Below are 14825 nucleotides of genomic sequence, written 5' to 3'. Positions count from 1 at the left end.
GCCATAAGAATAGCATTTGTATGATTTTAGGATTCTAACATCCAGAAGAAAATAATTCAGGTGAATCTTTATCTAAAATAACATAGCCATTTCCTGATGGAGTCCCTGAGGTAGGCAGATAGAAGGAACAAGATAGGCAGAAAAGTGATCATTTCTGAAGCTTGTCGATGAGTCCGTAGGGGTTTATTCAAATATTCTTGTTTTAGTGGTTTCTGAATTTCCATAATAAAAAGACTTTTTTTTTTTTTTAAAGATAGCGCTCACTTGAGCATATACAGGATTGAAGATTTCCAGATTGTGAATTCATTCTAGATATAGAACAATGTCAACTGGTATTGCTACTCTCATTTTTTGTATATTCAACAGTAAATTACACAGAGCACATCGTTTTCAAATTGCAAAGATGAACACAAGTTATAGGGATTTTAAGTCAGTTCAAGGATACTTAGCTTCTGCTTCCATGCAAGATTTTATTATTGTTTTGCTGGAAATGGCATTTCTAGTTTATCCATCTGAACAAGCCTGTTAAAATGATGCTTACTCTTTAGATTTCCCTGTTAAGTGTGATTCAAAATGTTAACTCTGTTTAGAAGATTTATGGACACCAAGATAAGCAAAATATTCAAACTTTGGCAAGATTCAGAAGACAACGTAAAATGTATGTTATAAAATGCATTACAAATAGCATGTCTATATCACTTAGTAGTCGCTCAGTGATTTTTGATTGAATTACCAAGACCAACATAAGTTTTTGGAGTTTGGCTTTTTAGCAACTCCAAAGGAAGAGACAGCTTGCCTAAGCAATTAATTTCCTGTCATTCCAAGTATTCCATTAGACAGGAAGAGTCTCCTGGACCCAAATGTGCAGGGAGAGTCAGTGACCAGCTAAGAATAATCCTGCGTTGTCCACAGCACTCAAAAATTTTTTAAAAAATCACCCATTGCAGTTTCAGAATGTGTCATTTATTATTCTTTCAAAAGTTTGTTATATTCATTAAATGGATGGATATTCTTGGGATGACTATATATAGTTGTTCATGGTCTTCACAGTTTCTTCCCTACCTAGTGGTTCAACTGAATATAAACAACTTGAAAATGCAAAGCAAACTTTGAAGTAAGATAGCAGGAAATCAGGACTCCAAGGCCTTTGAATGTTTGAAAAAAATTGTGCTTCACTTATTTTTTATTTCTGAAAATTTCTTTGCATATTTTATCCTTTTAAAAGAATAGTGTGGTAGTCATTACAGGCTTTAGTTTTCTCAGGCTTCCTGTCTCCTTTGTCTCAATGCTTATATAGTTGACACCTTATCGTTTTCACTTATTTAGTATTCTTTTAATAATATTCTTTTAAAAAATATGATCCATTGCATATTCCCTGTTGAAATCTAAGCTCATTAAGTTTAGGGATTAGGTTTCCTATTTCTATTTTATCTTCCTATACCTGACTTAACGTGGAACATATTTAATAACGCTGCAGTGTTGTCTGACTATGGTACCAACCTGTGCCGACCCAAGGGCACAGACTGATTAGATGGATTACTTATGTCCCTATAATAATCATGACAGAAGAAAATAGAAAGCCTTGAATTCTAGTTATCTATTAACTCTTAGGGTCCATAAACCTGCAAGTCATATTTAATATAAGCAGCATTTGTTCCAGTGGATTTAATGGAACTAATTTAAATTCTTAGGACAAAGATGGTCTTTACTGAGAGTAAAGCAAGTAGGTCGAGGCCCCAAGCATAAAAAAGCAGGACGAATGTGTTCTTCTCCATCACCCACACACATACACAAACAAATACATGCATACACACACGAACAAGGAGGCTTGAAATGCATGTGAGACTCCTGGAGGATCAGCTAATACACAGATTATGAGGTTCAGCACTAGAGATTATGATTCTTTGCTCTGAATGAAACTCAGAAATCTTTGTTTTGCAAAAGCATCCCCCGTTTCTGAAGCAAATGATCTCTGGGCCACAACACTTATCACTGGTCTAAGTGGATTTGGAAGGTCTGTTATCAGGAAATAGAGCTGAAGCACAGAAATTTGACAGAGGTTTTTGAATCTTTGCTGTGACATCTTAAGGTCAGCAGTACAAGGTTGGCCAATGACAGGTCTTCACTATGTATAGTGGTATTCAAGCACATCATGCCCATCAAACAATGATTTTTATACATTAAACAGGTCTGATTTTTTCCTTCTGATTTTTTGCAGCGAATCACATCCAAGATCAACAACTCATCTGATCTTTTGCAAATCAATACTGTTTTTTAATTGAAATTTTTTATTTGTGAATTACACAATTATTTTCTTTTTCTCTTTTATTTTCTATTTCTTAGGATACAACATATTTGTTTTTCACAATCTATAAAAGACTTTTTATTTATTTATTTATTTTGAGACAGAGTCTCACTCTGTTGCCCGGGGCTAGAGTGCCCTGGCATCAGCCTAGCTCACAGCAACCTCAAACTCCTGGGCTCAAGGAATCCTCCTGCCTCAGCCCCCCGAGTAGCTGGGACTACAGGCATGCGCCACCATGCCTGGCTAATTTTTTCAATATATTTTTAGCTGTCCAGCTAATTTCTTTCTATTTTTTTTAAGTAGAGATGGGGTCTCACTCTTGCTCAGGCTGGTCTCGAACTCCTGAGCTCAAACAATCCGCCCACCTCAGCCTCCCAGAGCACTAGGATTACAGGCGTGAGCCACCGTGCCCGGCTTATAAAAGACTTTTTAATTTCTGGGTTACTTTTTTGCAAGGATGATTTTTTTTGAAGCCAAGTAGCTTTATTTTTTAATAGCGTATTCTGATTCAAAAGTAATATGTGTTTATTGTAGAAAACTCAGGTAATTTAACATGTTAAGGGATTTAAAATGACTTTAAATTAATGCCTAACACGGGGGTGGGAAAAGAAAAACAATCTGATCTTTGAGGAAACTGAGATAAGAATATGACAAGTATTAATATCTTGTTTCTCATGAAACTTTATTCAAATAACTTCTGAAAAATAAAATACATCGGAACTCTTAATTCCTATGTTTAATAGTTTATAATTATAAAATGAAAAGTGGAACCCAGTCTCTATAGGAGGGGGAGGATTTCCTATCTTCTGGGGATAATATTACCCCCCTACATATTTTTTTATAACATTTTGTCAGCACAACTTTGGACTACTTTGTCCATAATTGAGCTGGTTGTCTTTATTTAGAGTGTGGCAGAAGCCTATGGTAACATAGTTCTGGAAATTTGTGTGATATAATAAATCATGATTTATTACAGACCAAGGAAGTATTTAAATCTTCCCATGAGGTAATGATTTAAGGAAATCAGAGATGTAAGGAAAATAAAAACACATAATGTGAAAATTTTAAAATGTTCTCTTTGACAAGTAGTCCAGGGTTTATTGACTTTTTTGTTTACTTTATCATTAGATCAGCCAGGCTTGTTCTGACTCTCTGCACAGTGCCTGAAATGTTTTACTAAGGGAAATAGCTTCTAAGGATATCTTCCAGTCTGGAGTGTTCCAAGTCCCCGTACAAATAAAGGATTAGCAATCAAGCAAAACCTCCTGCCAGTTACATGTTTTAGCTACTAATGTATAGAACTCCGAATTGAATTCTGAAGCTGAAGAAGTTGGGGGGACAATTTTTAATAAAAGTGTTATATGTTTTTAAGTTACTAAACACATTCTCCAAAAGTATTTGTACTTTTTTCCAGTGGCTGAGATTATTTTTCTTTTCTTTTTTTCTTTTTCTTTAAAGAGATAGAGTCTAGCTATATCATCCAGGCAGGTCTTGAACTCCTGGCCTCAAGCAATCCTCCTGCCTTAGCATACTGAGTAGTGGGGACCACAGGTGCTAGGTGAGAGCCATAGTGCCTGGCTGGCTGTGATTATTTTTCTGTTTCCTGGTTCTAAATCAAGAGTCTCTTTATTTTTTCCCATGTAGATTCTAGGTGCCTCAGACTGTCTCTACAGTCTTTTCTTCATTCATTCACTTATTCATTTGCCATAGTTGGGGAAAGGTCTACTTTGTCCATGACATTATGTCAAGTTCTAGGTTAAAAAACAAAACTTAGCCATGTAAATAGCACAGGCCTTGGCAAACTAGGTTTCAAATAAAGGATATATATTTGTACATTTTATTGACAAAGTGACCTTGGAGGTTTTTAAAACTCTGGGCAAAACTTTTTTTTTTAATTTCATTTTCAAAATGAGTATAATAACACCTGTGTTGAAAATATAATGTACATAAAAGGCTAGCAAGAGTCTGGCGAAGAGTGAGTATTTAACATACCATTGCTTTCCTCTGCTCTTCGTCCTTGTCATCATCATCATGCTCACTGTCTTGTCCATAAGAAGCTGACGTTCCCACAGAGCCACTTAGACAAAAGCATAGCTAAGTGTAATTTTTATTGGTGCCATGAGTTAAAATGCAGGTAAATTAGTAGAAGAGAATGAATTTATTTCATGATAAGAACATCATAAATGGCTTTGTGAAAAGACAGAATGAAAACTGTCTTGAAAGTTGGGAAGGACTTGCAGGTGTGGAAATGTGATAGAAGGTGTGGAGGTGGGGCAGTGAGGGTGACCCAGGGATAATTCCTGTGGGTGAAACCAAGAATGCTTGAATAAAAGAGAAGTGGATGCATCGTTAAGGTCCTTGAATTTGTTTAGAAAGTAGAAAAGTAAGTCTATTTTCCGAAAATAAATGTGTATTCTTGTTTATTTTATTTAAATAATTGAATTGACTGTTGAGTTTGGAGTTAGGTAGACAACAATTAAAATCCCTGTTGAACAACAACGAACAAAGTTTACACTGTGGGGTTTGTTCTGTTTAATTGATGACTGACAGCAGGCGTGTGGATTAGAGAGCAAAACGCACTCAGTTGGTTTCTGATGTCCGTGTGTGTGTGTGTGTGTGTGTGTGTGTGTGTGTGTGTGTATGTCTAACAATATTTTTAAATAAACAGTGTACTTTGGAGGGCCTGTGACTGAGTTGGCTTTTTGTATGGTCTATGTGTGAGAATTCTTTATATTAGGGACTGCTAAAATAGTGACCCCACTTCAAAGCACACACAGTGAACATTCAACAGTGATTTGTGGGGAATGGTAGAGTTAGCAATAGGCTTTTCTTATCCTACGGTATTCTACCTTTCAGGTTTTTCACTACAGTGAGTATGTATTATGTTATAAACACAAAAACTGCTACGTGATTTATTTAATTAGGAAAATGAACATTAAGTTGTTATCTCTCAGAAGGCCATGCCACATACACCACACCTCTGCCTATGAAATAAGTTGTCTTAATGAAATTTTCTCATGATAGTGTCAGGTCCCAGTTTCAAAAGCAAATATGTGTTGGAATTGCTGAATTTTGTATGTTGTACTTCATAAAATGTTATATTTTTGTTTAAAATATCTTGCAAAAACATTCCCCCAACAATATCATATGAAAATATATAGGGTAAGGACCCCTATAATAAATATTCTAATCAACAACAGTGTTGAGCACATAACTGATGATAATTGCCCACTATATGTAGTGAATTGAATTTTCTCAATAACAATTTAGTACACAATTGACTTAGTGTATAGATCACTGGGGATGGATGCATACAAATAATGTCATGCACTCAGTTTTTCAGATCGCTGAAAATCCCCGAGCCACCTGAGCTCCACTGTAGGCTACTTTATATGAGGATATGCATATTTACTTCTTGTATACTTATACAATGTTTATTAAATAGCTATTGATTATTCATAATTCCTTTTTAGCCACTTTAAATCCTCATTCAAACTGCATTATTCTTAAAGGCAGCTCACATCTCCATTTGTTGAAATGACTAGGAATGGAGTGATACACAGCCTGGCGTACATGCTGCCAATGGTGAATGAAAGACACATTACTGGATAAATAATGGTATTTCTTTATCTTCAGGTTCACTAACTGTGGTTAACATTGAACCAAGTTTATTTGTGTAGAGTTCTTGATGAGGCCAAGACATTAAGATTCCTTAGAATAAACATCACCCAGGCATCACCTGCACAACTAAATGGATTTCTTGCCGATGAATAATGCTGTTCCTTCACTACAAAGTCTACACAGAAAATGCCACAACTCAGTTTAGCGAGTGCAGCAATCTTCTGATTGAGTTTTTCTCTAAGGTCCTTTTGTTGCATGAATCCAGTTCTGCTCTCTTCCTTTCTTCATCTGAATGAAACACATTTTAAGGGTCATTTGTTTTAGGCAAAATTGAGGGACAGATTTTAAAGAATTTAAAAAACAATATATTTTCCTTCTTTGTGAGAATTTTGCTCAATAGCTAGCACAGCCCTGTGATTTTGTGGGAGGATATTAAAAGGTGCCTTCATAACACAGCAGAAAGGTCAGCTGCTTGTCTTCTTGCTATTGCAGAACCCTAAATGTGGCTTTGTTCTCTGCACTTGTCCATTAGCTTCATTTTTAAACTTCTTTCTTATGTATTTGAACAGCGATCAAGAAAAATATCGTTGTTGTCAAATATTTTAATTTTGCATGTGACGTTTCTTTAAAATAAGCAATAGGATGAAAGAAACAAAGCATTGGTGACCTTTAGAAAGGTTGAATAACTTGAGCAGTAATGACTAATGACCTTTTAGTCTTCACAAATTTTTTTTTTTTTTGCCATTTAAACAAACATCTGCATGTGGAATAAACCATATTGCTGGATAGCCAACATTTCACACTAACTGAAGAAGTCTTTCCTTTATGCTAGGTGATGATACTAAATTTAAAAACTATAATTAATTTCTTCCACTGAAATGATACGGTCTGGGGAAAATAACATGTATTTTAAAGAGGCAATAAGAATAAAGACAAAGATGAAGCTGTGAAAAATAATTAATGAGATTGATATATTTATATCAATAATTTCATCTAATACCACATAGACCTATTGTCATATATATATATATATATATATATGTGCAGTTCTTCTGTTCCAATACTGTTTTCTTTTCCATTTTCCCTAGGAAACAAAATTAAACATGATCCTGAATTATGCTTTATATTTCACATTTGCTAATAGGGCTGGTATTGAGAAACAGTGCCAAATAGACTAGAGCTGAATGGTTTTCTATTTGAGTATTTGTTTGCAAAACAAGCCCAGGCTAATGGAGGATCATTTGTAGAAAGCTAAGCCATGCTGGGTGCTCATTAGATAACTTAGAAAGACTCTTTAGTTTGCTTCCCCCACCCCCAGGTTGGAGATAGTTGTATGTGTTTCAATTAAAATCTCCATTTACTTCCAGCTGGCAACCTTAACATCCATCCTACCAATAGAGAGCAAAGGTCGCAGTCTTCTGCCTCAACAGACTTTTAAAAAAATATGCCATTTGCCTTCCTTGTGTAGATGCCTCTGAGCCACCTCTAGCAGCCTTGGGAAGAGGATTCTGAAGGGTCAAATTGCATGGGGACTTTCACCTTATTTACTGATATAGCTTCTGTAGCGGTTGGTCCAGATGCTGCAACTGCTGTTGCTTTGTGGATTGCGATTCAGCAGCAGCTGTTGTGCTGTGCTAGAGCGTGTTTCTGAAATTCAAAATTTAATAGTCTGAGACCCTAGTCATTGAAAACTATGCTGAAAGTTAATTTGCTGAATCCAAGTTTATTTTCCTACCTAAACCATAGTTTGTGATAGAGCCTTTCCCCGGTGATGCACAATGAAATGAGGAAAGGACTTATTTAGTGCCGTTACCAGTCTCAAGAGCAAAAGAATGCAGTGGTTACAGAGCAGCGCGTGGGCTTTGCCGCCTAGTGAGTTGGCTGTATTTGGATTATCAGAATTTCAGATCCAAGCCTTGTGCTTTCCACCTTCATTACTTTTGGCAACCTGATGGAACTTCAGTTTCTCCATCTCAAAAGGCTAGAATAAGAAATTCTACCTTGTAGGTTTTTTTTAATTAAGTGAGATAATATACTTGAAGCATTTATTGTAATCTTTGATACATAATTAGCATTTACTGTTTTTACCTTGCCAGCCATATCTCTGTTATAAGGGTTTTCTGAAGAATGAAAACGTTCTTTGTTTTCTTATTTTCCTGTGCAGGATTAATTTTCTTGCATACTATATATGAGCATTCCTAATATTCAAATTATAGAGCTAATATTTATTAAGTAATACTACATATCAGGTGCTATTTTAGGTGCTTTAAGTGTGTTATCCCATTTAGCTATTGCAAAAATCCTATGAGATGGGTGCTATTAATATCATCCCCTATTTTATAGTTGAGGAAGCTCTTGCTTGGAAACCTAAGTTATTTGTCTGAGGTCACATAATTAGTAAGAGACAGAAGTAGGGCTTAATCTAGTCCATACCCTTTGCCAAGCTGTACTTCCTCTATGAGAAAAGCAAATCACTTTACCTTAGAACTAACTATCCGAGGGCTGTTTCTGAAGTGAAGTTTTTTGTCATAACGGGAAGCTCAGGTAATTCTACCATCCCCTTGTTGCTTTTTCCACTCCCTGGACTCTATCTAGTTGGTAGATGAATTCATATTTTTGAATGGTAAATATCGTTTTGTCAATAAGTCTGTATTTTGACATTCTCACATAGACAAGATTGGTTATGATCCAATTGACCATGAAAAAGTATGATAGCCTTAAGCTTGACCTGTCTGTCCCAAAAGGGACAGAGTTATAGGGGCTACAAGTGGAACATAGAGGGAGGGCAGTATTTGGAAAGAAAGGAAGAGGAAACAGTATTTGGAAAGTAATAGTCCAGCCAAGCCACTTATACCCCTGTAAAGTTAACAAACAGGAGTATCTACGATTAGCCAGAGTTCAAGCACTGGGGCTATAAATACAAGTGGTAGGTAAAGCCACACAGAGACACAACTGACCTTTGGGAAAAACCAGTCCTGGGCACAGAGGCAGGATCCCAGTTTAATAGTGAGTTAGAACTCACATCTAAAGCTTGACTATGTTATGCTTTATTAAGACAGGATCTCAGACACAAGAAACCAGACAGGGACCCAACTACAACTAGTGCCCAAGGTTCCAACTCTGATAATATAGCAAGTATGACCTGTGAGACTGGAAATTCTTGAGTCATTCCTTGCTAATGTCAAGAAAGTCCCTGGAGCCTGGGCTGTACCTGAAGACAGGAGTCTGGGAATCATAAAGAGACTGATACTGCCCGTAGAAAAGTCATGTTTTGTCTAGTCTTGGGAAATCATTGAAACCCAATAGCATGGATAGAATTAAAGGTTGCCAGAGTTATATTCAAGTGTATACAATATATTTTAATGCAAAAATTTGTTACAAATTTTGTTATATATGTTTTGCTTTAGCTCATGTTTTTATTATAAATTTTTGTTATATATTTCATACTTTATCTCATGGAGGAAGTGGTACAGTTCATGATAATGTCACTATTTACACTAAGGATGAGGTAGTTAAAATTTGTAAAGATTCTATAAAACAAAAAAAAGTTTACCCTTGATTTCACTAATATTTAATATTTTTTCTTATTCCTAGTAAACCGGTGCAAACTTTCTATGAACTCAAATTTTGCCTTAAATGTCAATAAGCTGCTATATTTATACGTACATAGAGTAGTCATATACATAGGTAACTGGTGATAGTGTTTTATTTGGGGAATGAAACCAGTAGTTGGAAGCAGGGATGAGAGGCAAGACATTTCAATATATATGCTTTTGATCATACATATGAATTACCTATTCAAAAATAATATTTTAAAGAATAAATGCAGCTATGTTAAGGAAAACCATAAATCTTCAAATTTAGTCCTTTATAAGGTGTTAGAAGCAGACTGTGAAAGCCTTTTGTTTTTCTACACCCTGCTCTCAATTTACAAGTCATCATGTTCGTGTCAAAATCAATGATAAAACACTTCTAATTTCAATGAAGTAAGTTTTTTTTCTCCTCTTTCGAAGAATACCTTTCACCTTCTACTAAGTGAATGACTTTGACATTTGAATGTTGCACTGTTTCCTTTATAGGTTTGTTTTGTCATGAATTATTTCCAGGAAAAGGCCACTTCAATGTTTAAAGATTTTGCATACAAAATGAGGTCACTTAGAGTTATGTCTTAAGGAATCGCCCACTCCCCACCCCTGTTATTAATACCCCCAAGTCTATTTCTTAATTTTCTTAACCTGAGACCTATGATAGTCAAAAAAGACAAACTTATACATCAGAATGTGGCATTTTTGTCTGATTATTTTCCTTTTTTATCATTGTCAGAATGCTGGATTCATTGTCATTGGCCTGCGTGTCTCTTTCTGTGTATTCAGGGTTTTTTTCCTCCTAATTTCATAGACCATGAGTATGACTCCAATACATTTATCTTCCCTTGATTTGTGTTCTTTCTTGTTGTTTTTTTTTTTTCTTTTGCCAGTAGGGAGGGGCAACACTCAGTGTAACACTCTGCAGTTTAAGACTTCAATTATATACCTGCTCCACTCTGGCAGGTGTCGGTCCCTCTGCAATTTTGGAAATGAAAGTCGTGTGGGGAAAACTCTGAACAGTATTATACTGGGTACTGGTTCATGGCTTATATGGCAGCATTTTAATAAGAATCATCCTCTGGGATAAAGGAATATATATCCTTCGAATTAACAAATTTAAACTTGTCATTCAACTCCTTGCCTTTTCCAATAATGGAGAGTATCTTGATCGTATCTCCATTAGTAAGTGTCTGTTTTCTTGGTTCTTAAGGGCATCACTCCTCGAATGGGCTTTGAAAAGTATATTGATATTTCTTTTTATCTAGGGACCCTCAGAATCTTTATAAATATAGACTCATTAAAAACACATCTGGTCAGTGTATTTGCTTCAGTGAATTAAGAGAGAAGAGGAAAGAAAATAATGAGTGAATTACCTTCTGAAGGTAGATGGCCTTCTGGCCGACCTAGGACCGTAAGAGGATAGTAAGCAGCTCCTACCAGACCATAATAAGGCAGTGCCATCTGCATGGAAGAGACTGGAAAAATGGAGAGGCAGAGCTGTGCTGTAAAACTTTTACCTTTCCTTGTAACTACCATGTTGTGAGCTGCTGATAGCTGCAAAAGCACTTACCACCTATTATTATTCAGTAGCTATGTGAGATACTTTGATAGGTACTCTTCTTTCAAAGTTAATTCCTCAAATCATGTATACAGATTAAGCATGCTCTATATTGCTAATATTTTGTGTAAACTTAGCATTTTTTCATGATAAACTCAAGTGACTTTCACCTCTATTAAAAAATGATAGTGCCCAACTGATACACTTTTAGAAAGCATTTATTAATTTACCACATTTGGGGAATCTCTCCTTCTTGTCGGACATGCATGTGGTCGGGGCTGGGGGGAAGGGATGGGTGTATACCTACTTGATGAGTGCGATGCGCACTGCCTGGGGAATGGACACGGTTGAAGTTCTGATTGGGGGGATGGGGGTTGGGGGGAGGGGATGGGTGCATACCTACATGATGAGTGTGATGTGCACTGTCTAGGGAATGGACACGCTTGAAGCTCAGACTCGGGGGGATGGGGAGGCATGGGCAATATATATAACCTGAACTTTTGTACCCCCATAATGAGCTGAAAAAAAAAAAAAAGAAAAATGATGCAGAAAAACCGACACACACACACAAAGATGAATATAACACAATGAAGGATCTAGTTGTTGAGTTGGAGACATCTTGTTAACAGATAATTACAATAACAATGCAATGTGTGCTGTAATACACACAATCAGTATTCTGGAAGCAAGGAAGTGACGATCTTGTTTGGTCAAGTTAAAGGAATTCTTAGCAAAGCTGATGCACTCTATTGAATTTTAGCATAATGATAGAAATTTACTAGATGAAAAAGGAGATATAGGTTGTTCGAAGTAGAGGGAAAGGGAAAAATAAAATGTACAATATTTCTAAATATATTTGACTCCTATGACTTTTTGTTAGATTTAAAGAATCTAGTTAGACTATTGCTCTATTGAAAAATAAAGTGGAAAATATTGAACCATATAAGCCTTGACATTTTATGACTCCATATGATTCTATTGAATCATGAGCACTGGACTTCAGTTGTCACCTAACAATGGCCAATATGATTCATTTCACCAGGAACATATGAAGCTTTCATCACTTCATTACTTTGAGAGAAAACGATGGGGTCTGAAGATTACAATTACATTCTTCTTGAATACTTATTAAATATGTATTACATATCCTAACTGGAAAATTCTTGAGGAAATGTTGTATTCAAAGACATGACTTTCTTGTACTTCTTTTAGATGAGAGCTTTATATTCCAGCAGATTGCTTGTGAGATGAACTTGAAATACTGGTTAAATCCTATCCCATTTGTTGTCAAAAGAAAACTTTCATCTTTGAGTAACAGGTATTTTATTTTAGAAACACAGAAATTAGGCTATTTAGACATAAAATTATTTTATAGAAATTGGCAGCTCGGCTGGCTTGGTGGCCCACCATGGTCAGATGTTCGAAAAAGACTGATTCTTCCTTTGGCAGCCAATAAACAAAAGGCCATGGCAACCACGCAGAGCTCATAGTTTTACCCAACAAGGAGTTAAGAATAGCCAGTTAACATTGTAAGAGAAACCAGCAAACAATACAAATATCTGGATAGTGCTATTTATAGATGGTATGCTTTAGTTCATCAACATTAGGACACTGGAAGCTCTCTATGAGAAAAAGGGATTTAACTAAGAAGGCAAGTCTACTTGAATATGTCTTTTAGGACACAATTTCTAAACTTTGAAGGGATTTAGAGATTCTTTTCAATTATGTAGTTACCTTCACTTAACCACGTAATAGGCTGCCCACATTTTTCATTCCACTTTTAGAATTATTTGTTGTGCCTTGTTATAATCAGTAGATTGATAATAAATCTTACTAAGAAGGGAAAGATAATATCTCTTTCTTTATAATCATTGTGTTGGAGCATATTCTTGGTCCAACCAACAAAGGTTTTATACTTGATAATTATTATAGTGAAATAGTGAGCAAATCTCTCCCTTGAAGATGTTGAATTCAAGAGCAGTGGATGGTGGGGAATCTGTGAGACTCTATGTTCTATGCGAACACCATGAGATATGAAGAATGAAGGAATTTGAAAGAAAACAATTACTAGAGGCAGGAGCCATAGAAGGCAAAGCAGTGAGTAAACTAGAAAAGACCAAGAGTGGAGAGCGAGGATAAAAATCTAGGTTTGTGTGAGACCATTGGACATCCCTCAGCAAACATCTGCAGCTTAAGGTAACCCAAGGCTGTCTCAATCTTGCACACTGACAGTAGGTCACCCATTCAGGTTTAATAATATACTACTTTCCTTTAAAACATTGATTTCATTGGTATTTCTAAAAACTAATTGTTCTCCTCTTATTATTATCACTGTTGGACTGCAATTTGCTTGCTTCTGTATTTTCTTGCCTTTTCTTTTTTTAGTTATATCTGTGTATTCCGGCCTATTTATTGGAGGTAAGTGGAGGGCTTAAGAATTGGAAAGATAGGGAAAGGACCTTGTGTCAGGTCTGGCTATACCTGTCCTCCCAACCTCCAATCCTGATACACATTTACAGAGCATGCTTTTGCATATGGGAAAAAAAGCAAGACTTTGTCCTAAGATCCCAAAGTTAGTTTTGTTTGAAATATTTTGATACCTTCAATTATACAGAATGGATTTGGACTATCATAATTATACACGTGAACATTATATCATAGTCTTTATTGCTAAAGATAAATAAGATTACATTTAACCAGGGGATCATTAATGAAATAGAATGCTAGTAAACAATAACAAAGAAGGTTAACACGATGTAGTAGAAAGAGCATCTGTTTTCTTTCAAGAATCACTTAGTTCCTGCATTTACTCGTCATGCGACTTCAAGAACTCATTTAACTTCTTTGAGCCTCAGTTTCCACATTTGTTATTTTGGGATGATGTTACTACAGATAAATGAATGTGTACATGGCATTAAATAGGATTTCAATAGCTTTTCCAGTTATCGATCTGAACATTAGTATGACATGAGATTGAATTTAAAGGGAAAAGACACAAATCCTCATTCTTAAATCTCTGCTGCTCAAAGCAAGGTGAGCAAGAGTTGGCAATGACCAGGAGCTAATGAACATCCTATTTCCCATGATTGTAGGCCATTGTACTAGGATCCAGGAATTTGTTTCACTGAGATCACTAAGTTAATTTAGTGGAGTTGTAAATCAAAGGCCAGCATTCAATGCTTTACTTACTGACTCTGATATAAAATTTAACTCAATATCAAGATGAGGAGAGAAAAATGTTTTTTCCTTTGTTATATATTATTATTAATATATTTGCATACTTTTTGAACATAACAATATGCTGAGTGATTAATTTCAAGAAAATATTGGCTAATAAAGATATAAATGAATTATAAGAAAAATCTCGTATTCAGAATTTGCATGAAAATGAAATATAGTGTCTTGCCTTAAGTCCCTATGTTTGAATTACTTTTAAAATGTATAATATCTGTGTACTTATTGGGCTTGATAAGGACGTCCAGTGACATTAATCAAATTTATTATTACTTACTGTTAATCTCTTGGCTGTCTTGAGAAGATTTATTTCCTTAAACATACCATGTTATTTAATATCACTGAATATGTTGATGTTATTGTTCAAATGTCAAATAATTGCCAGTGTTCTGGGAAAGCTAGCTTTTCATGAATATTTATATTTCTAGTGCACTTCAACTCATCAAAAAGGAAAATTTTATCCCCTTGGACTATGTCTTATATTTAAAAAAAGAATGTCTAGTAGAATATAAGACATAAA

At 35.5% G+C, this 14825-nt stretch overlaps 1 protein-coding gene across 1 annotated transcript in view; it reads left to right on the top strand.

Annotated features, from left to right (window-relative positions):
* GPC6 (glypican 6) overlaps positions 1-14825 on the top strand; it is a 1073132-nt gene that overhangs the window by 289871 nt on the left and 768436 nt on the right. The window lies entirely within an intron of this gene.

Source organism: Eulemur rufifrons, chromosome 4 (assembly GCF_041146395.1).
Source record: "Eulemur rufifrons isolate Redbay chromosome 4, OSU_ERuf_1, whole genome shotgun sequence".
Classification (NCBI taxonomy): Eukaryota; Metazoa; Chordata; class Mammalia; order Primates; family Lemuridae; genus Eulemur; species Eulemur rufifrons.
This window is presented reverse-complemented; position numbering and strand designations above follow the sequence as displayed.